Below are 24,480 nucleotides of genomic sequence, written 5' to 3' on the forward strand. Positions count from 1 at the left end.
TCTTCTTTTTGCGGTGTCTTTGTTGAGACCGATGAATTGTGGGTTTATGATCAAGTCTATCTATGAATAATATTTGAATCTTCTCTAAATTCTTTTATGTATGATTGGTTATCTTTGCAAGTCTCTTCAAATTATCAGTTTGGTTTGGCCTACTAGATTGGTTTTTCTTGCCATGGGAGAAGTGCTTAGCTTTGGGTTCGATCTTGCGGTGTCCTTTCCCAGTGACAGATGGGGCAGCAAGGCACATATTGTATCATTGCCATCGAGGATAACAAGATGGGGTTTTTATCATATTGCATGAAACTATCCCTCTACATCATGTCATCTTGCTTAAGGCGTTACTCTATTTTTAACTTAATACTCTAGATGCATGTTGGATAGCGGTCGATGAGTGGAGTAATAGTAGTAGATGCATAATCGTTTCGATCTACTTGTCTCGGACGTGATGCCTATATACATGATCATACCTAGATATTCTCATAACTATGCTCAATTCTGTCAATTGCTCAACAGTAATTTGTTCACCCATCGTAGAATACTTATGCTCTTGAGAGAAGCCACTAGTGAAACCTATGGCCCCCGGGTCTCTTTCTCATCATATCAATCTCCATCACTTTATTATTGCTTTGCTTTTACTTTGCTTTTACTTTTTACTTTGCATCTCTATACCAAAAATACCAAAAATATTATTTACCATCTCTATCAGATTTCACTTTCGTAAGTGACCGTGAAGGGATTGACAACCCCTAAGAGTGTTGGTTGCGTTGAGCTATTGTTTTTGTGTAGTTACAAGGGACTCGCGTGTAGCCTCCTACGGGATTGATACCTTGGTTCTCAAAAACTGAGGGAAATACTTACGCTACTTTGTTGCATCATTCCTTCCTCTTCGGGGAAATTCAATGCAGTGCTCAAGAGGTAGCACGGGGCACGTAGGCTTCCGGGGCCGTCACCCCGAACACCTCGCCATGGTGCCCGACGCTCCATGTTCCTCGACCCATGGTGGCGCCCTGGGGATGACTGTATGGCATCCGGCTGGGACCGTGGGAGGGGGGGGCGACTCCCGCGCCCGTGCTCACCACGGGCGGCATGGGGGAGTCGGAGCCCCCTACGCCGCCGGCCGTGCTGATGTTGATGAAGCCCCCGGGCGTAGTTGTTGGCGCACGGGTGTGGTGAGGTTCGCCGCGCAGCCCGGCAGTGGCCTGGGGAGGAAGCCGATAACAGAAGGGCGGTGCTCCCGACGCCGCTGCACCCAGCAGCTCGGCAACATGCTCCAGCAGTGTGTCCCGAACGCTTTCCATCAGCGTGCACCGTAGCAGCTCCCTTGCCACGGTGAGCGCTGCCCGCATGTTTGCTTGCTCCCGTCGTGAGTGCGGTGCCGTTGCTGCGGCATGGCTCACCGCTCTTGCGGCGGCCCGTGCCTGCCATGGGGTGAGGGTGGACGATGCCTGGCCGTGCTGCCCGTGCCGCCTGGAGTGCGGGGTCGAGACCTTCATGGGCAGGCGGCGCTGCCCGGGCTGGCCAGGCTGCCCAGTGGTCGGAGCCGACCCTTGAGTCGCCGGACATCGTGGCTAAGGAGTGTCGACGAGCTGGCCGGTGGAGGAGGAGCTCTGGCGCACCCCTACCTGGCGCGCCAAATATCGGATGTGGGGTTCCAGCAAACCCTTAAGGTTCGAACACTGGGGTGCGCGCGAAGTCTTTCCCTCCACAGATCTACACCCTAGCTCGCTAAGATCTCGCGGACGAACTCGACGAACTCGCAACACAGAAAGACACGATGTTTATTCTGGTTCAGGCCACCATTGTGGTGTAATACCCTACTCCAGTGTGGTGGTGGTGGTGGATTGCCTCTAGGGCTGATGATGAACAGTACAAGGGAAGAACAGCCTCCTGAGGTTGAGGTGTTCTTGAGCTCGGTAAGCTTGTGTGTGTGTGGATGGTCTGAATGATCCGTCCCTTACTAAGGTGGTGGCTAGTCCTATTTATATTGGCCCTGGTCCTCTTCCCAAATATCGAGCGGGAAGGGAGCTAACAATGGCGGGCTAATTCAAAAGGGGATAGCTAGTACAAGCTATCCTGACAAAAGTGGTCTTCGCCTGCCAAAGGCTCTGGTGGTGACACCGTCTTGGGCTCCACGATGACCTCCGTCTTGCCGTCCTCCTAGTCTTGGTCTTGTTGCACAATATAGCAACCGTTGCCTGATGCCTCCTTACTGGCCTCCTTAGCACCAAAGAGGAAACAAGGACGCTATGCGCACTGGCGCCCGCCTGGTGTCGTGCGTCATGGCTCACGTCACGAGGGCCTCGTGAGGTTTGCCCCGCCTTGATATCTCCGCTCCTCGTGAGCCTGCCTGGCTAGGCCACTCCAGAGGAGGCCTTTTGTTGTCTGCCTCACGAGGCCTGGACCCTCGCGAGGGTCTTGGATGCTTTGTTGGTGATGATGGGCCGTACGGCCTGCTGGCTCAGCCACGCCGCGGGCCACAGGCAGGCAAGTCTGGGGACCTCCGTTCCCAGGACGCCGACAGCTTCACACGTAGATCCCGCCACGATGCTTTGCTTAGAACCGCACCAACTTACAGCTCCACCATTCAATATAAATACGTATCCGGTTTGTGACTTAGACTCATCCGGATCAGTGTCAAAGCTTGCATCGACATAACCATTTACGATGAGCTCTTTGTCACCTCCATAAACAAGAAACATATTCTTAGACCTTTTCAGGTATTTCAGGATGTTCTTGACTGTTGTCCAGTGATCCACTCTTGGATTACTTTGGTACCTCCCTGCTAAACTAATAGCAAGGCACACATCAGGTCTGGTACACAACATTGCATACATGATAGAACCTATGGCTGAAGGATAGGGAATGACTTTCATTTTTTCTCTATCTTCTGCAGTGGCGGGCATTGAGTCTGACTCAACTTCACACCTTGTAACACAGGCAAGAACCTTTTCTTTGCCTGATCCATTTTGAACTTCTTCAAAACTTTATCAAGGTATGTGCTTTGTGAAAGTCCAATTAAGCGTCTTGATCTATCTATATAGATCTTGATGCCCAATATATAAGCAGCTTCACCAAGGTCTTTCATTGAAAAATTCTTATTCAAGTATCCTTTTATGCTATCCAGAAATTCAGTATCATTTCCGATCAACAATATGTCATCCACATATAATATCAGAAATGCTACAGAGCTCCCACTCACTTTCTTGTAAATACAGGCTTCTCCAAAAGTATGTATAAAACCATATGCTTTGATCACACTATCAAAGCGTATATTCCAACTCCGAAAGGCTTGCACCAGTCCATAAATGGATATCTAGAGCTTGCACACTTTCTTAGTGTGGCACCCCGGCTCAGAGCGACCGGTTTACCATGTGTTGCCAACCCAGAGATCATGTCTTCTGGAAACACACAACATCTTGGTACAGAAATCACCGCTTTATTGAAACTAGCGGAATTATAGTGTGACATTACAACAAGTTGCGAGGCCAAGCGGCACACTCGGTGCTGCTGAAGAATATGTACATTATTTAGTAGACATAAAGGGGCCTCGAACACAACATCTACACAGCAGCGCAACAACGACGTAGCGGGACTCCATAGCACAGGGACACCGATGTGGACACGGTCTAGACACGACAGCTCTCCGATCTAGTTAGGCTTTCCTGAAATCTGGCATAACATGCCAGGTCAATACATTGAATGTACTTGCAAGCTCACAGCAAACAGAACCATAATGGCAAACAACATCATGACATTTAATCAAGTTAAATGCAAATAACAACTTGCTACTCATGCAGTGAAACCAAACTTGTGCATCGAGTCAAATGAACTCCCTTACCAACTGGTTGCCTCACAACTGAACAGTGCTCACGACAAAGCACGAACAGAACCATACTTTGTCCAACTGGTTACCTCGTAACCAAACCGTGATCGCTCCCGGATCACAAATGAAACCACAACAGTCAGCCTCAATGACTTCATCATCATCTAACCAGTGCAATGCAAGTTGATTAGTGTGCAAGTTTCCTTAATAACAGTTGGTCCATGGTGTCACATACTTACGAACTGGGCCCTTATCCGTAGGCGCGGCTATCAGTTGATTAATACACTCTGCAGATGTTGCGCACTTTACCCACACCACGGAATCCATGGCCTCACCCTCCCATTCGGGTGGACCAACGACATTCCGACAGAACTCTCCCATTGCCATGACACTCTTACGGCCACTCCAACCAACTCCCCATTGGGATTAGTCCTGGGTGACCCAGCCTACCAAAGGCAACACTACCACCGTCGTGGCAAACAAACAGTCCCAAATGGGGACACGGTACCATAACAACAACATGTTACAAGGTTATGTCTGCTTACCAGGCCAGGGTAACGCACACCCATAACCTTCCCTCTTTGGAGGCACCGACAAAAGGCATGACAACGGACGACTACCGGCCTCCCCACAAAGGCAAGTGTGGTTGCACTCGTCAGCCCGATTCAGTGGCACCATGACCTGACCAACTTTTATGTTCAAGTTCAATTACCATCAAGTTGAACTTGAAATAAAAATGCTCGAGTCAAGAATATGCCATGCTTATGCAACCATATATCATGCATCACAAATCACAACAGATCAACTTCATTCCAAATTCTACTTGCACAAACTTAACTTTCAACATTGCTGGTCCTTTCTTACTTGTTACTTAAACTCATCACTTTGGTTGGCATTAAACAACTAAAACTTTTCTTAGCAAGAATATAGCAAAATAAGACCGAGAATCATAACACAATAGTCATGTCAAACTTACTTAGATCAACTACTCCATCTATTCTTCACTAGTTCAATCATTCACTTCTGTTAACTAAGCCCTTTGACCATGGCAAACTAAATAACACAAGCATAATTGAGCTTAATACTATATGCAATGAATAATATATATATTCAAGTAGAAAATCATGAATATTGCAAAGACACCATGATAATGTTGTTGTGGCTTCCCTTAGTGCAGAGGAGCTTCACACTCCTCCTGGATGCCTTCAAGACAAGCTCCACCTTCTGAAAATAATTCAAATGACAAAAAGAAAATATCAAGAACAATTCTGAAAATCACCAGAAATTCTAGGAAGCAAGGAAAAAATCCCATCTTGGGTGTGCTACTAGAGTTTTCCAGTAAGAACAGAATGCAAAAAGAATCAACTCATTTCGACTTGTAGAATAAGAGTTAGAGCTGGTCAAAGTCCTGGTCAAATTTAAACAAAATTATAATTAAAAAGAAAATCCAGGGGGTGACGTCGAAGGCGTAAAAAGCCCGGGCACCACCACTCATACCGCTTCGGGCACGGCCTGATTGGCTGACAGCGGGCCCCGCTAGTCAGGTTGGAGGGGGAGGGGGAGAGAGACAGAGCACGGCGAGACTCCGCCGGAGCGCACGCCGGTGAGGAGGGCTCCTTTGCCCGATCCAAAGGGATAGGATTGGAGAGGAGGCTGAGATGCACCTGCCCGTACCCGTAGCATAGCTAGAGGTGACCGGACGGGGTAGGAACTGAGCTCTCCAGTGGCGGCAGCGGGCGGGGCTCGTCGCAGTTGGCGATTCCGGCGAGGCAAGGCCGGTCCAGCCGCTCCAATGGCACCAACTCACACCAGTGGACCACCACGAACACGCCTGAGGAGTCGGTGGAGCACGAGCGGCTGTGGAGAGGGAGGGAGCCTAGGACAGGGATCGCCGGCGAGCTTGGGATGGGGGCGACGACCAGAGGCCTGCCCGGCTGGGCTGCGGCTTCCTATGGGGTCGTGGTGATGTGGTGATGGTGAGTGAGGAGGGAAACGAGCTTGGGAGGGACTATATTTATGCGAGGCCGAGGCGGGGATCGACAGCTCGTCGGAGCTCTCTGGAGCGTCGCCCGACGAAGAATGGCGTTAGTGAGATAGGGGGAAGAAGCTGGGGATCACGCGGAGGCTATAGACAAGCGGCAACGAGCACAGGAGCGCAGTACGTGACGAGCACAGGGGCACGGGCGCACTGTTTCATTGGGCGCGCCATGCCCATGCTCGCTGCGGCGAGCTCCGGCATCGGCGATCGCCAGGGTGCAGTTATGGAGGTTCAAATGAAGATGGGGGCGTGGTTTGGCAAGGTGCGACGGTCGGGGCAACGAGCATGCACGCAACAGAGGCGCTGGCGCAACGTAGAGCGCGTCAACCGCATGCCAACCCCCTTTGATGAACGTGGTCACCGCGTGAACTTTGGCATCAGGCTGAGCAAAGCGCAAACACCATGTCTAGCAGCTAGTCCTTAGTGGTTTTGGTCGTTTTGCATAGTTGGCTGGGTCACAGGTGCACTGTGGGAGTGGCTCTCTTCCTGGCAAGTTTTTGGACAGAAACTTGTGAGCTTGACTGTGGTCAAACCAGAGAGGGTTTAGGGCTGATTTTTGGTGGTTAGTTGTTTCTTAGGAGGGTAATGAGGCTCAAGAAAAACCAACCTCATTGTATCAAGGAAAATGGTACTTGCTGTAGAAAGTGCTCATTCTGTCCAGAACAGAAATGATTTTCTGTAGCAAAACTATTGCAAAAAGTTATGCAATATTTTTGCTCAGGAATGTGCCCTAGGGTTCAAAGAATATTTGGGAATTTTCTCAGATTTTTGTGGGCAAAGAAAGGTTGCTTTGGAACATAGTTCTCTGAAATGATTTTCAGGGAAGAAAATGAATATTTTTCCTTTATGAAAAATATTCCTTGGGCTCTTGTGGAGTTTATCAGAGAAGGAAAAGATGAGTTAGAGGTGGAGAGGTCACTCTCCACTTAAGATGAATCTTGTCCTCAAGATTCGGTTGCTTGGGAAAACAATTCTGGGTAGGTTGTTCTTAAAAAATACTTTCTTTCCCAGGTTGCTTCTTCCTCGGTGTGATGCTCCCACTGAACCTTGAAAATTTTGATCGCTTTGCTGCGTCTGACCCTTTCTGCCTCATGCAAGATTCTGAATGGTCTCTCCTCATAAGTTAAATCCTTGGCAAGCTCAATTTCTGACATATCCGTCCTCTTCTCAGGTGGTGAAATTCACCTTCTCAACTGTGATACATGGAACACATTGTGCACATCCGACAATTTGGGTGGCAATTCTAACTAATAAGCAATTGTGCCAACTCGTGTCATGACTGGGAACGGACCTATATACCTTGGTGCCAATTTTCCTCGGGTCTGAAACCTCTTGACCCCCTTCATGGGTGTTACTCGGAGATACACGTGTTCACCAAGTTCAAAGCTGACTGTCGGTGTTTGGCATCATACTAACTCTTCCGTCATGACTTAGCCAGCTGTAGTCTATCTCGAATTTCCCTGACTTGTTTCTCTGCCTCCAATATCGGATCAGTACAGAAAATGCAGTTGTCTCCGGTTTGAGACCAATTTAATGGAGTGCGGAACTTATGGTCATATAAAGCTTCAAAGGGTGACATTTTCAAGCTGGTTTGAAAACTGTTATTGTATGAGAATTCCGCATATGGCAGACAATCTTCCCATTTGGGTCCATGGGCTAAGGCACATGCTCAAAGCATATCTTCAAGGATTTGATTTACCCGCTCAGTCTGACCGTCTGTCTGTGGATGATAGGCGGTGCTATATTTGAGAGCGGTCCCCAAAGCTTGATGGAGCCGGGACCAGAATGTGGATGTAAACAATGAACCTCGGTCTGAAGTGATTGTTTTTGGCACTCCATGCAAACTGACAATCCGGGACACATATAATTGTGCAAGTTGGTCAACGCAAAGGGTGGTGCGGATAGGAATGAAATGAGCCACTTTAGTCAGGGTGTCCACTATGACCCGTATAGCATCATTGCCTCGGTGAGTCCGGGGTAGACCAATGCTAAAGTCCATGCAGACATCGTCCCATTTCCATTGTGAGACAGGTAGAGGTTGGAGAAGTCTGGCAGGTTTTTGGTATTCCGCCTTTACTTTGTTGCAGATGTCATAAAAAGTGACAAAATATGCGATGTCCCTTTTCATTCCATTCCACCAAAATATCTGTCGAAGGTCTTCATACATTTTAGTACCACCTGGGTGTATTGAGTATGAGGATTCGTGATGCGGAGCATCCCATGGTCATCTCCATGTACACCTTCATAGCACATCAAGCCCCAAGTGGACCTACCGGACTTAAGGTGAACTCGCTCCTCTTCAAGATTTACATGAATATCCATAGGACTTGGTTGCTACCTCACAATGGATCATTGTGCATCACTAGGTATGAGGACAACCGCCACCAAGCAGGTGGGGAGCATCTCGGAGGCCAAGGAGAAGGACCCCAAGGCCACAAGGAGGAAGAAGGAGTGCAACAAGGTCAACTCTGCACCTCCCAGGCGACCCCGTGCCCACGGGCCTCGAAGACCCCGTGCGCACGGACTACACAGGGGGCTGGCGCTGGAGCACCCCGTGCGCACGGGCTTGTACCGTGCCCACGTGACCCCCATGCACACGGGCCCAACTTACCCCAGGCGCACGAGCCCTACAGGATGGCCGGCCGTGGCTGCTGTTTTGGGCCTCCACTTTGTCCCCTTCCTCCACCTACCTATATATAACCCTCTCCCTACTCCATTTAGACATAGCAAAGTATATGTGAAACATTTGACATCTCTTTCCAATGAGGTAATGTCTCCAAATCTTGTGGTCGGTAAATATTTGAGACTCTTGCTGTCGGAGGTTTGAGACTCTTGCTGTCGGAGGTTTGAGACTCTTGTGGTCGGTAAATATTTGAAATCTCTTTCCAATGAGGTAATGTCTCCAAATCTTTAGAGAGAGCACCACAGCAGCTAGTTCCAAATCATGGGTAGGATAGTTTCCTTCATGAGGTCGTAGCTGGCGAGATGCGTAAGCTACTACCTTGTCGTTTTTCATAAGTACACACCCAATGACTTGTTTGGATGCATCACAATACACATCAAAGCTGCGGTAAATGTCTGGGGGAGTCAAGACCGGTGTTGATGTCAGTCTGTTTGTTAGCTCGTTAAAGCTCCGCTCGCGATCCTCTGTCCATTCAAACTTCTTGTCTTTCTTGAGAAGTCCTGTCATTGGCTTGGCAATTTTGGAGAATCCTTTGATGAACCGACGGTAGTACCCGGCTAATTCAAGGAAACTGCGGACTTGGGTTACGGTCGTGGGTGCTTCCCAGTCAAGCACATCTTTCACTTTGCTAGGATCCACTGCGATACCTTCTGTTGAAATAACATGCCCCAGAAATCCGACTTGTTTTAGCCAAAACTCACACTTGCTGAATTTTGAATACAACTGATGGTCATGGAGTCTTTGTAGGACTGCTCGGAGGTGTTCCGCGTGTTCTTCGTTACTCTTGGAGTAAATGAGAATATCATCGATGAAAACCACCACAAACTTGTCCAAAAATTAAATTAACACCTTATTTATCATATGCATGAAAAAGGCGGGGGCATTTGTGAGGCCGAAGGACATCACCGTGTATTCATAGAGACCATACCGAGTAGTGAACGCGGTCTTAGGAATATCTTCCTTCTTGATCTTTAGTTGATGATATCTGGTCCTTAAATCAACCTTGGAAAATACTTTTGCACCACTGAGCTGATCAAACAAGTCATCAATCCTTGGTAACGGGTACTTGTTCTTGATGGTGACATCGTTCAACTGACGATAGTCAACACACATTCTGAGACCACCGTCTTTCTTGTCCACAAATATTGCAGGTGATCCCCATGGTGATGAACTGGGGCAGATATATCCTTTCTGTAGCATTTCATCCAACTGCTTCTTTAATTCCACGAGTTCGGAGGAAGGCATCCGATAATACTTTTTGTACAACGATGCAGTTCCAGGCACAAGATCAATTACAAACTCAAGCTCTCAGTCTAGTGGCATGCCTGGCAATTCTTCTGGGAATACATCAGGAAACTCACTGACCACAGGAATTAATCCCAACTCGTTCGCCACAACGGTGAAAATCATTTCTTTCTTGGGTATACTCCTGCGAGCATAGAACTTTGTAGCCTACCCTTCCTGATTTGTCAAGGTGACTTCTTGAGTTGCACAATTTATGCATACTTGATATTGAGTCAACTAGTTCATTCCCAAAATAACGTCCAACATGGCAGACTCAATTACTATCAAAGTGGTTGGAAAGCGGAACCCCTGATATCAATTTCCAAATTTTGGCAGACCAATTTGCATTTGAGAACAGATCTCGGGGACTGAACCAGCATACTTTTCCCCAAAAGAGAGCAAGGGAATTTGTTTTGGGCAATGAAACTTCGAGAAACAAAAGAGTGGGAAGCCCTAGAGTCGAATAAAATTATTGCGGGTATGCTCTTAACAGGGAACATACCAATGACGACTTTGGGGTTTTCTTGAGCCTCGTCTGTGGAGAGGTGATGCACTTGCCCTTGGACGATCTGCTGGGTATGATATGGCCTCATATGATTGACTTGCGGTCGGAACGAGGCATTTGACTTCTTGGGACACTGCCTGGCATAATGTCCGGTCTGTCCATAGTTAAAACAGGCGTTATTGCGCCGATGCTCCACGTGTACTGGACTGGTCACGACATTCTTGACTTGAGTAGTGGTCTTGTTCATATTCTGCTGCCAATTGGGTTTGTACTCCACTTGAGTCTGTTGCCATGTACGGGCCTTCTGTATGGGCTGTCCGTCCTTCTTTGGCTCAAATTTGTGCTTTTTGTCATTATTTGTGGGTCGGTTGTCTTGCACAGTCTTCTATTCTTTTTCTGCGATGAGGGCCTTATTTACCAGAGACTGAAAATTTGGAAAATCGAGCATGCAGAGAACACTCCTGAGGTGTTGACTTAATCCACTAAGGAACCTATCAATCTTCCTTTCTTTCGTGGCCACATCATACAGAGAATAATGGGCCAGGTGGTTGAACTTGTGCAAATATTCACTGACTGACAGGCTGCCTTGAGTGAGACCAAGAAATTCGCGTTGCTTGATCTTCATGATACCAGCTGGAATATGATACTTGAGAAATTGGTCCTTGAAATTAGTCCATGTAATTTCTTCTCCCGCGGGCCATAGGGGTTTAGCATTATCCCACCATATGACAACAACCCCTTCAAGATAGTGGGTAGCAAACGGAACCCTGTCAGCCTCTTTGGTGCGAGCGATTTCAAGTTTCTTCTCAATGGTGCGTAACCAATCGTCTGCTTCCAAAGGGTTAACCACTTGACTGAAACTGGGAGGCCTAGTCCTTTCAAAATCTGACAGTTTGGAGTGCTGGTTCCATTCTGCCCAACCATAGCTTGCACACTTCTTTACAGCTCAATCAGATCATTGTTCCTTCTTTCCTCAAACATGCGCATAATTTGTTCAGTAGAGGCTGGATTTTGCGGTGGAGGTGGTGGCTGCGGATACGGCTCGGGGGAGTGTCCTGCCTGCCTTGCTGAGCGACGAACGGGAACATCCTCACCAGCCTATGAGCTGCTACCTCCCCGCGTCATCCTACTGTTTATTTTCCCAATAAGAGCAACCACGATGAGAAACATCCAAACATGGGAAGAAAAGGCAGTGACAAACCCGAAAGAGTGGAACCAAAAAAACACAAGAAACACAACGATCGAATAAAAAGTTCCACATAATTATACATAGACTCATACATGAAAGATAAACATCAGCACTGGTGCGACTACTCGCATACACGCAACGATACACCATGGCTCATACAACTACATCCGTACATCTCATGACCACTGCGGATACTCAGACACTATAAGACTCTGTCGGTGCTGCCGGATCCTCTCCTGAGTCAGGCCCAGATACTGAACTGAGGACGCCAACTGAGACCTCCGGGTTAAATGTAACACAACAACGCTTCCTCGAGGGCTCTCCCTCAGGGGTAGGTGTGGGATGAGAAGGGATCATAGGAGCTGCGGGGGTAGCAAGAAGAGACACCCACTCAGCAGGAGCACTATGCGGGTTCACTGCCGAGGTGCCCGAGCTACTCGGGGGAGTAACCAGAGAAATAGGCGAGCTAGAACTGGGCACAATATAAGGAGTAAATCCCATAGAGGGTGGAGTAGGGTAGGATCTGGCGGCGGCTAAAGCAGAACGAGCACGATTCAGCTCTTGAGCCAACTCGTGAATCAGAAGATAACTAGTAGTGATATATCGAGAAAGGTGGCTAGTGTCACTATCAGACGCCAGATCAACGAAATGAAAGCGAACACGACCATCATCGTGAAAGGATGGGTAGGAATGAAAACCTGGATGGTTCTGCATCTGAGCCTCTATGTATCGTAACTCAACAAGAATCTCGAATGCAACATACTGGACGGCCTGAGCGACGATGGAGGCATAAGCTCTCCGAGAGGTACAAGTGTATGAGCCTGTTGACGAACTAGTGCGCAGAGTAACCACAACATGATACTCATACACGGAGTCGGCTAGACACTCCCGGTACACCCGATATGCTGGGTCATCACTGTGAGGGTACAGTCGACGCCACATGCTATGAAGGAGATGCGGCGAGGTGTACGACATCAGCTGCAACTGACATGGATACGGAGCCGGAGCCATCTACACTCACAACCATTAGTGGGTTAGGAAATAAAAATAGAACGAGTGCATGCGATGCAACAATCAGCTGCAAACACTACCAGCACTCAACTTTTACTGTAAGTAACGTCCAGCTAACACGTCGGTAGTCTAGCATGTCCTACAATCAGCGTGGCTCTGATACCAAGCGTTGTGGCACCCCAACTCAGAGCGGCCGGTTTACCCTGTGTTTCCAACCCAGAGATCATGTCTTCTGGCAACACACAACATCTTGGTACAGAAATCACTGCTTCATTGAAACTAGCGGAAGCATAGTGTGACATTACAACAAGTTGCGAGGCCAAGCGGCACACTCGGTGAAGCTGAAAAATATGTACACTATTTGGTAGACATAAAGGGGCCTCAAACACGACATCTACATGGCAGCGGAACAACGACGTAGCGGGACTCCATAACACAGGGACACCGATGTGGACACGGTCTACACACGGAAGCTCTCCGATCCAGTTAGGCTTTCTTGAAATCTGGCATAACACGCCAGGTCAGTACATTGAATGTACTTGCAAGCTCACAGCAAACAGAACCATAATGAAAAACAACATCATGACATTTAATGAAGTTAAATGCAAACAACAACTTGCTACTCATGCAGTGAAACCAAACTTGTGCATCGAGTCACACGGACTCCCTTACCAACTGGTTGCCTCCACTACAAAAAAAACACACATCCATGACATTTTGGGCTGAACGAATTTTTTTCCAGTCATACATATGACACTTCTATGACGATAATTGTGACAAAACCCGGTATCATCATAGATGTGGTGGGCTCCTACTTCTATGACAAAAAATCATGACAGAAAATGGGCTTTTCGTCCTGGGCGGGCCAGAGACGCAGCTGCATGACATTCTTTGGGCCGTCCATGACGGAAAAAACCGTGGTAGAAGCGAGGGGGAGGAAAATTTCGGGGAGTTCCCGGTTACGGTGGGAGGTCGGGGGCCGAGCGATGCGCGTTTCTCTCGTACACGTACGCGCGTGTGTGCGAGGCGTTGGGCTCTAACTAAACCCGAGCAATTGCACTGCAGGCTACGCATTACTAAACCCGAGCGATCGATCGATGGCTGTTAACTGAACCCGATCGAGCGATTCCTTCGCTACTGCTGCTAACTGAAGACGATCGATTGTATGAACAATGAGCGTTGCGGGGGGGGGGGGGGTTGGATGAACAGTGAGCGGTGGCGTTGCCTCTGGATGAACTGGACCCCGTGGTGTGGTGGAGGGCTAGATGAATAGTAGACGGTGGAGGGGCGCCCGTGGAGGGGTGGTTGAACCGGACCCCGTGGTGAGGAGGGCTGGATGAACAGTAGACGGTGGAGGGGTGCCCGTGGAGGGGTGGTTGAACAGTAGCTGGTGGAGTAGCGCGCGGTGGAGGCTGGATGAACAGGAGCCCGTGGAGGCTGGAGGAGGTCGACGGTAGCCCGTGGAGGCTGGAGGAGGTCGACGGTGGAGATGAACAGTATCCCGTGGAGTCCCGTTTTGCGGTACGCCACACCCCTCCCGATGAACAGGACCCCCGTTTCAACCGTAGGAGGTCCGTTTCATCCGTTTTGCGGTACGCCACACCCTTCCTGATCAACAGGACCCCCGTTTCGACCGTACGAGGTCCGTTTCGTCCATTTTGCGGTACGCCACACCCCTACCGATCAACAGGACCCCCGTTTCGACCGTAGGAGGTCCGTTTCCTCCGTTTTGCGGTACGCCAGACCCCTCCCGATCAACAGGATCCTGTTCCGGACGTAGGAGGTCCGTTTCCTCCATTGTGCGGTACGCCAGACCTCGTTTCCATCGCCTGTTCCGTCCAAGCCCTCTCGATGAACACAACCACGCATTCTGTTCCGACCCAGCCGGTTGGCTCCCGCGCGTTCCGTTGCCTCCCGATGAACACGACGCATTCCATTGCCTCCCCATGAACACGACGCATTCCATTGCCTCCCCATGAACACGACGACGATGCTGTTTCTCCGTTCCGAACCAGCCATGTACACGAGCCCTGGTCGTACGTATGCGCGAGTAGGCGTTCGAGACCCCGCCCGTATGTACACATACGTGGCCATATTTTCTTTCTTGCACCCTGGCCGCTGTACGTACGTGTACGTGCTACGTGCGCGCCTGTACTACGACACATACACGCCTCTACTACGACACATGCGCGCCTCTACATCCACCACTATATATGTACGTACACCTACGCGACCAGAATGACAACGCTACGTACGCTTCGACCAGGTGGGTCCCGACTGTCAGGCACTTCCTTGCGTGTGAAGATGTAGCTGGTGGGTCCTAGCAGTCAGGGGGCGAATCGTTTTTTTTCCCTGACGCACTTCCTTGCGTGCGAAGATGTAGCTGGTGGGTCCCAGCAGTCAGGGGGGCGAATTGTTTTTTTGCACGAACGAACTTCCTTGTGTGCGAAGATGTAGCTGGTGGGTCCCAGCAGTCAGGGGGAAACGTTTTTTTCACGAAATACAGTGGCCTGTCCGATGGGTCCCAGCTGTCAGGTGGAGGAATCATTATTTTCCGCGTAATAAGGAGGCACTTCCTTGTTGCGGCCGTGGACCCAGCTGTCATCCTCTCCACGTACAGTCCACGTCTAATGGAAGTCGTTCCTTCACCACGTTGACCACACCGCGCCGAGAGCACCAGGGCGGTGGACGGCGGTGAGGCCTAGGAAGGGGACGACACGGAGCCGGGGAAGACGTGATAGTGGAAGCCCGCGCGGAGAGGAGTACGAGGGTTCATCGGTTCGGCTGCGGTGTGAGGCTGCCGTCGCCGTAGGGCCTGGCCAGCGGTGGGAATAGTAGGGGGCGGTGAGGCCTCCATGGCAGCACATCCGGCCACGGGAGCAGGAGCATGCGACACGACCGGCGCTGCTTTGGGCGGCTGTTGCAAGAAGACCAGAGGTTGAAGAAGCACTACGGTCGTTGGATGGACATCGTACGGTCACTGGATCTAGAATCGTTTATATTGACTAAGTTGACAAAGCCCTCCGTCCCCGTCAACTTAGTAGGCCCACAAGTCAGCCTCCCACCAAGGTGGGTCCCAGCTAGCAAGGGGGTATTCATTTTTTGTGCGTAATAAGGAGGCACTTCCGGTGGGTCCGAGCTGACAGCAGGGGGAACGTTTTTTTTGCGAAATACGGTGGCCCGTCGGGTGGGTCCCAGCAGTCAGGGGCAAACATTTTTTTATGAAATACTGGTGGGCGTCCGGTGGGTCCCTGCTGTTAGGTGGAGGAATAATTATTTTCCGCGTAATAAGGAGGCACTTCCTTGCGGCTGCCGTGGACCCAGCTGTCAGCCTCTCCACGTACAGTATTCTTCCGATGGAATTCGGTCGTTGACCACATTGACCACGCCGCGCCGAGAGCACCACGGCGGTGGACGACGGTGAGGCCTAGGAAGGGGACGACACGGAGCCGGGGAAGACGCGGCAGTGGATGCCCACGGGGAGAGGAGTACGAGGATTCACTAGTTCGGCTACGCTGCCGTCGCTGCAGAATAATAGGCTGTGTGGGTGAGTGGAGTGGAGGGATGGCCTGGCCAGCGGTGAGAGTAGTATGGGTGCGGTGAGGCCTCCGCGGCAGCACAGCCGACCACGGGAGGCAGGAGCAGGCGGCACGACCGGTGCTGCTTTGGGCGGATGGAGCAAGAAGACCAGAGGTTGAAGAAGCACTACGGCCGTTGGATGGACATTGTACGGTCAGTCGAGCTAGAATCGTGCATATTGACTAAGTTGACAAAGCCCTTCGTCCCCATCAACTTAGTAGGCCCACTATACTGGGTCCCAGCTAACAGGGGGAGTATTCATTTTTTTGTGGGTAATAAGGACGCACTTGCGTGCGAATATATAGCTGGTGGGTCCGAGCTGTCAGCGGCGATAACATTTTTTTCGCGAAATACAGAGGCCCTTTCGGTGGGTCCCAGATGTCAGGTGGAGGATTCATTATTTTGCGCGTAATAAGGAGGCATTTCCTTGCGTGCGGCCGTGGACCCAGCTGTCAGCCTCTCCACGTACAGTCCACTTCAGATGCATGTCGGTCGTTGACCACGTTGACCACGCCACACCGAGAGCACCAGGGCGGTGGATGACGGCGAGGCCTAGGAAGGGAACGACACGGAGGCAGGGAAGACTCGGCAGTTGTTTTTGTTTCCCACGCGGAGGGGAGTATGACTGTACGACGGTTTACTGGTTCGTCTGCCATCGCCGGAGAATAACAGCAGGTGTGGGCGAGTAGAGGGATGGCTAGGCCAGCGATGGGAGTACGATGGGGCGGTGAGGCCTGCGCGGCAGCACAGCCGGCCGCGGGGAGGAGGGAGTAGACAGTCCCGCCGGCGCTTGTTTGAGCGGCTGGAGTAGGAAGAGCAGAGATTGATGAAGCACGACGGCCGTTGGATGGACATCCAACAGTATACAGGCCATCTGTGGAAAGCTTCAAATATTTGGAAAACAGCATACAACCCATCTGCCATTATTTCAAATAATTTACAGCCCATTTGCTAATTCTTACGGGTTTTTTTGGTGCCCATATTCTTTTTCTTAGCATTACAACCCATATTATGGCCACGGTTAAAAAATTATACGAAATTTTGCATATGTCGGTGCGGTCTGAACTGTTTTTAATCCCGAAATTTCGAGTCACATCAGACTGATTTTAAAAATAAATGTATATCAATATAAAATCCAATAAATTGTCCACACATAAAAATTAATGCAATTTAAAATCTCGAAATGAAAAAAAGATATTTGAAACTAATTCCTGGTTTGATGTGTTTTAAAAATGTACAACCCATTTCTCATTACTGATAGGCCATTTTCTCGGACAGCCAATGAAGCTCTCCTTGTCTTGAAAGATTTACAGCCCAACAGGCCTGATAAAGCGACTTACTTGACAAATCACAAAAAAACTGGGCTAGCCATTTTCAGAAAGAAAAAAAAACTACTAGGCTAGTATGTGGTAAACACAAAAGAAAAGGTTGTCTAGACAGGCCAGAGTCTCCCGCACAGCCCAGTTGACACCTTGCTTCCGTCTCAAAAACAAATTAGATAAATGCCACTCCAATTATGGCGATTCATAAAAATGCCACTGTAATTTCCAAACTTTGAAAAATGCCACTGCAATTTTTGCAAACTTTGAAAAACGCCACCGCAGTTTGCAAACTTTGAAAAACGCCACTCCAGACTTCAAAAAATGCCACTAGAACATGAAATGGCATTTTTCAAAGTTTGGAAATTGCAGTGGCATTTCTCGGATACACCAGATTTGGAGTGGCATTTATCAAATTAACCGAAAACAAAAATAACTGGGCGAGCTGCTGGGTCCCTGGTGTCAGCCGCTCGTTGTGCAATTCTCTCATTTATTGACTATGTTGACAATGGCATGGGACCCAGATGTCAAAAATCCACTAGGAGTAGCCATTTTTTATTGGCTTGAAATAAGGAGGCACTTGCTTGCGTACTGCCATGACCTTGGCGGGTCCCTGCTGTCATCCTCTCCACGTACAATCATCTCCTGATTGTGTACGCGTCAACTTGCTAGGCCCACAGTCAGCCTCTAAACCCGTGGAGGACAAATACAACCCATTTAAAAAAATAACAACCCATTCCATACGTTCAAACGGAAAGTTCAACATTCAGACACAAAGTAACAGGTCTGATCCACATATAGAGTACTGAACTTCCACGTTGACAACCATCATAGCCAAGTTAACTATCTACTCCCACTAATACTCCAGTAGCGTACAAGTACTAACTTACTCTTAGCTAACTAGACGATGCCGGCCGCCATCTGTGGTGCACGCTAAACACCGGCACCGGCGTCGTGTGCCTCACCTCGGACTTGCAAGAGGTGTGATAGGGCGTGTTCCTCGCGCGCGTTGGCCCTTTCCATGCCGGCGTGGTCCACCGAAGCTTCGGCTTCCAAGCAGGAAACCCACTTGACGAGATGGTAGTAAAAATTGGCGTCGCGAACGCGTGCTTGCCCAACAGCCTCCAGGGCTATTTGCTGGGCGCCGGCCTCCATGTAGTCGGCCTAGTTGCGGGCGCTCTACTCGCGACTCAGAGCGTCGGTGCGCTGCTGCTCCATGTCCCGCTGGCGGCGCAAATCGGTGATACGCTGCTCCTCCGCTAGGTGGTCGCGCTCCAACAACTCCTGCTCCTCCGCCATGCGGTCATGCTCCAACAACTCCTCGATCTCCGCATTGCCATCTAAAGACAGATAGAATGCTTCCTCCCTCCGTCTGCCTTCCGGTGAAAACCCGAACACTAGTTCCAGCGGTGACCGCCTCAGGCGTCGCCTACCGCTGACGGGCGGGGGCATGGCGGACGTGGCGAGCGACGTCAGGTCGGTGGGGGCTTATGAGGATATGGCGACTTGGGTCACGGTGGCACCGAAGAAGGCCGGGATATAGTACTTATAGGAGGAAGGTAGTGCGACGGTCATCAGAATTCAATGCATAATGGCTTAGCGCGCCAGCTTGCCATGGAAAACTAGAGAAACTGAAATTATGACTGTGTCGTCCCGTCCCGTCTGGGTCGCACGCCGGCATGGCGGTCAAATGAGTGCACTCGAATCATCTCCCTCCTTGTCAATAATGATTCCACGGATTTAAAAAGCCTGTAACAATTAAAGCGTATATTTTTTCGCATCAGTTAGCTGCCTTAATTATGGCCGGCTGCATGCAGGCACTCAGAATCGCTCGCAGGCAGTACGCGAAGCAGCATGCAATGAGTCGTAGTCGAGGGCACGCATGCAGCCACTTAAATTGCTGGAATTAATTAGGCTTAAACTTCTGCATGTCGTTAATTATTTCCATGCCTTGGTCTTGCTGCTTTGCTCATGGGACTAATAAATCCGGACGAAGGGAGTACCTTGGTTGGTGAGAGGTTTGAATAAAGCACTGCAAACCGGAAAGGAGGTACTAGTACGTGCGTGATCCGCTATTTATTCGTGTAGGATCGAGTAGGTCGTTTCTTGAATTGAGCCCTGCAAACTGGAAGGGAGGTAGTACGTGCGTGATCCGCTATTTATCTGTGTAGGATCGATAGTGTAGCTTGTCAGTTTCTTCAGAGGTAGGCATTTTTATCCGTTTAGGATCGATAGTGTAGCTTGTCAGTTTCTTCAGAGGTAGGCATTTTTATTCAAAAAACTGCCACTTCGCATCTTGCGTCGCAAATAAAACTGCCACAAGCGCATTTGTAGGCTAGCTAGTGATCGATCAATAACTTGTAAACACTGAGCGAACATAAATAAGTAACTGTTAATGCATCTCAATGATTCACAGATCATATACAAATATGTCGCTCCAAAAGCAAAGATCAGCCACTTCAGATCTTGCATCGCAACTAAAACTAACTAGTACGATTCCCATACATAAGATCAACATGTTAATGCATCTCAATGATTCACAGATCATATACAAATATGTAGCTCCAAAAGCAAAGATCTAGAAAAAACATCTGTTCTTCCTACTAATATGGATGCTTCTCTTGGCCAACATTCAGTACATACTGAAAGACAAATTTGTTTGTGAAGTCTACAATTCCTCTTGCAAACGTAAGTGGTTTCACCAACAGCTGGAACCATGAGAATGAACCACACATGATGGAGGAACATCCACTGCAATATGATTTGGTCTTCTCTCGATCACACCGTGAGACTATTTTCAGAATACAAACTTTAACTTAGGCAAAATGATGCCCATTGTATAATCAGACCAAAGCAATGAAGCACCTAGTGTTGGCCAATAAGTAGTACAGTACTACTTTTCTGCAGTCCATGAAGTGACTATCCAATCTTTCTGTGTCTATTTTCAAATGGCACTGCATGCAGTGACTATACTATTCTCTTGTGCAGTTCAACCAAAATTGCAGACACTTTGTTTGTTTGCCAAATAGGAACGGGCAGACATCTCTGTCTGCACAAATATCAAGCAGCTAGTAAACATATACCACACCTTGTATTTTCGGTTTAAACATGTCTCTTCCGCTTAGCATCTGTCATGTTCTACACTGGACAAGCTGATACAGTTATGTTTTGCCCTGGACAATTTTGTACTGAATTGATTTGCTGGTTCAGAGCAGAAATATAGCGCCTATTCTTCATCATACCAAGGATATCCATGTTCACAGTGATGGAAGAGGTGAAATTGATACAACCGAAATTGAGCATCCAATCATTGAATCATGTCCTGCACCTCCAATGTAGCTCCACCCTGCCAATAAATTCACATGCAAACCACTAGCATTACTATCTAATGACAGTACAAAAAGAGTAGAAAGATAGTAGCAAACCATGTACCTTTGTAATTAACAGCTCATAGTGCCACCAATTGGATATAAAGGTTTGGAAAAAAACATGCTCCTAATGTTGAACCAGTTGGACTTTTTGTGCAGTTCCACTAAAATCGAGCATCCCTGTTTGCATAGATATTGAAAGTGTGATTACTCTAAAAGTGGCACTACTTGAAGCATAGACTCACAAATATAAGCATTCCAATCTCTTAATGGGAAAAGGTAGAAAGACTGTTTCTAACCACCTGTTTGAAGGAATAAATAAAGCAACAACGGATGATGTCAGGAAGGCATACATAGTTTTTTCTGAAAAACTGAGCTATTCCTGACCTTTCCTCTTCTTTTAAGCAAATTTTGTGCAGTTCTACTAAAATAAAATGCTATCACCGCCTTGACAATTCAGTGACACTGTACAAAAGGAAATGACTTAACATTACATCATGATGTCGGGTATGTAGTCGACATGCATTAGAGACAAACATACAGACCTCCTCCGATAACATAATGAACATTAATTTTAACAAAGGTGTGACTAGATTTACTGGGATAATTTGAGTGAACTCTACACCCTTTGTTCCTTAATATAAAACGTTTTCGCGGTTCAATTTAAAGTACCCAAACGTCTAGTATTTAGAAAAACAGGTAGTAGTTTTCTTGAGCACATATCTGGGAAAGCTTGCCACACTTTATTTATGTCCATACGCTAATGCAACACCATTCGAATACTACAAATATACACTAATCCAGTGGCTAGTGCAATAGTAGAGTAGTTAGTTTATTACAGGGTATGGTACAACGGTTTTACTGAACAGATTTCAATAAACTCTAGCACTGGAAGGTTTCTATAAGAATTAACAATACAAAATGTAAAGGTAACAAGTTTCAGCATTGGTATACTAGCTGTGCATGAGCATTGAACCAAATACAAAAGTCTGAAGGTAACTAGCATTATTAACTAATGACAGTATAAAAAAATTCCAAACCATGTACCTCCAAGGTAAATATCATTTCAAACTCGGGGGGGGGGGCCTTAAAAATTGCTATCCCAATCTTGATAATTGATCAAACATAAAAACTTGATCGAACGAATCAAGAGAACAGCCGGAGGAGGAGGTGCCCACTCTTGACCTTTCCTCTTGTCTTCATAATTGTCTGTGCAGTTTAACCAAAATAAAATGACATGAGTACCTTGGCATTTTGGTGACACTGTACAAAAAAATTAACTTATCTCATGAAAGTGAGGTATGTAATCTATAAGCATTAATAGTGCAAAAATATGAACGTAGTAACAAGTTTCATCGTTGGTATACTGGCTGTGCAACAGCATTAGAATGCCTTAGCTGAAAAATCTTTAATACATCCACAATCAATAGCTAACCCTAAAATAATTCAGTGACATTAAATGGCATTGCTTAAATTTATCGGTGGCATTAGACTGAGAGCGGCATTAGTTAAATGTGGCATCACTTTAGCAGTAGCATTGCTAGACTTGACTGCCGGCGTTATACTAACAGTAAAAGAAGTGGCAATAAGAGCATGGGAGGCCCATTCGGACAGTGGGCACACCAGTATGATGTACCTCCATGGACACAGAGTGGTGAGGGAGGTATGGTTTCCCAGAGCAAGAAATATCCAGGCAGCATATGTGGATTACGTCCCATTTTTGTTCTCTTTAGCCACCTTTTTCCTATGCGAGGACAACAAACCGATCGACCTGGTCATTATCTATTGCGTTGTCATGCCTTTCTACCATTCTTCAACCAAGAGACACGAGACTCGTTCCTTAGCTACTGATTTTCCCCTTTTCAACCTAGATGCGGGTTCGATGCCTACTCTCTTGGACAGTATAGTCTCCCTTCCTTTCCTTATTCAACACAGACATGGATTAGTCTGCATGAAGTAGGGTTTCCTTTAATAGTGCAAATTATGGTTTTTGTCTACGTGGCCAGCAGAGCAGAGGATAGCAAATTGGGAAGATGGTGGAGTGGAAAAAGATCCACATGCAACGACATGGCATATGGGGCCATAGAACAAGGTTATGGTTCGAAAAGAGGTAGCATACCTGAGGGTCGGCGGGAAGTGGCTTCGCTCGTGGTCGTCATCCTCCGCGCACACTACGGCAACGAGCTTGAGGACGGAGGCCATCCCACGCTGGCGCTAGGTCTGAGAGGACGGCCTTGTCGTCAGTGCATGACCTCGCTCGCTGACGACGAGTGCGTCAACGCTGCACGTCCTTTTCTTCCCCGGTGGATCTGTGACCACCGGTGAGGAGGGAGAGAGGGGCCTTCTTTTTTAGATCAGGAGAGAGGGTGGTAGTGTGAGAAGCAAGTGGGCAGCCCTTAGCAAGAAAGCGCTCAAGCTCCAGCCTATATATCTTTTTTATACTACTAGTACTGGAGGTGGAGTAGTGGTAGAGTAGTTTATATTTTCTCTGCGTACAGTACCAATTAGTCGTGCTTCAAAACTGATCGACACGCCATTAAAAAATAAAGGTCGATAACTAATGCAGCACCTTGGGCCAACGCGGCCAGATCGCATTTTGCACGAGAAATTACACACCATGTTTCATTGACATGTGGTCCCGTTCCAACATATCAGTGAGACAAGGGGAGTAGTAGGAGTATTTCTGAACGGACGTGTAGGCCAGGGCGCCTCTTCGTGAACCGTGGCAAACTCGCAACCGTGCACCGACTCTTCGCCTTTCCCTCTCAATTTGGAACTGCCATCGCACGCTCTTCCTCTCCCTCCTCCATTTTCCTTCAGCCCTTCACCCTTTCTTCTGCCATTGTTTGATCGTCTTCTCCATGGAGGGAACAGACTGGAAACGACCCCGTTATTCTTGCCCCGATCTGAAAGATGACGTGGTGGAGGAACTCATTGATCGATGTGACGTCATCACCTCGGCTAGCATGGCAGGTTCGTTCAAGCCCATTCTCGACTCAACTAATAACATCATTACAAAGAACCCAAGAGTCAAGGAGCGGTTTGATCTCCCCTATCTTCTTCTCCATGACCCTGATGACTGGCGTCGGCACGACGGAGGCCTCGCCCTGTGCCAGTTGATGCCGCTTGATAATGATACGTATGATGTTAAGATGCCATCGCTTGAGGGCAAGGCTTGGGCGGGTGCAAATGGAGATTGGGTTGTTTACATTGGGTCCAACTGCGAGTGGGAACTTGTGAATGTGTACACTCATGACCGGGTTCCACTTCCAAAAATCTCAGCAGACTGCCTAGAGGTTGAGCACACCGGTATTGTACGCACGTTCAAATATGATCATGGTGACTGTCTTCTACGGAAGATAGCAATTTGTCGAGTCCCCAACCGCTCTTGGAATTACAACAACTATCAAGTTGTTGCTATCTTCGACAAGCTTGTTGCCGTCCTTGGTGGTTTGACTCGATGGATATTGCTCAAAAATCAGTTTCTGTACACAGATGAGTACTGTGATGCAATTCAATACGAGGGCCTTGTGTTTGCTGCCACCACTTGTGGCACTATTTTTGCATTGGATCCTCGTAGTTTCGGTACATTTGTCTTCCACCGTACTTATAATTGTTTCATCCACATGCATGCGGGTTAGCAAGTTTCCCTTTACTAATTAACCTTCTTCTTGTGTTTCC

Source organism: Triticum urartu, chromosome 7A (genome assembly GCF_056163025.1).
Source record: "Triticum urartu cultivar PI428250 chromosome 7A, HENAU_Tu73, whole genome shotgun sequence".
NCBI lineage: Eukaryota > Viridiplantae > Streptophyta > Magnoliopsida > Poales > Poaceae > Triticum > Triticum urartu.